The sequence below is a fragment of the Egretta garzetta genome, unplaced genomic scaffold (genome assembly GCF_000687185.1).
Source record: "Egretta garzetta isolate BGI_Z169 unplaced genomic scaffold, ASM68718v1 scaffold215, whole genome shotgun sequence".
NCBI classification, from domain to species: domain Eukaryota; kingdom Metazoa; phylum Chordata; class Aves; order Pelecaniformes; family Ardeidae; genus Egretta; species Egretta garzetta.
In genome coordinates this window covers 3,119,509-3,119,873 of record NW_009259719.1, presented here as the reverse complement: position 1 = coordinate 3,119,873, position 365 = coordinate 3,119,509, and positions in this window count along the sequence as shown.

Here is a 365-nt window from a genome sequence, read left to right as displayed (position 1 = left end):
GCCGCCTCCTCCCGGCTGTCCTGCGGGCGGCCGAGCTGTTTGTACAGCGGGGAGCTCGGGAGCGATTTTCCGGGGGTACCGTGGTTCAGCGTCGGGCGTCAGGGCAGTAGTTTGCGTGGGCTCCCTTACTTCCCCACCCCTGCATTTACATCCGTGACTTATTTTGGAGACCGCGTGTGGATAAAACCCGTCTTCGCTTCTCACGACGATTTTTCTTATCTTTGTGTTTTACTAAAAACGCATTAAGGTTTAATAGATACGTATGAAACAGTTACACTGGTTGCGGCTACCGTGGCGGTTGTTAATGCTGTGAGTGGGTGGGAAAGGCATGGTGCTGAGAGGCCTTTAGTTGCTCTGATAGCTTC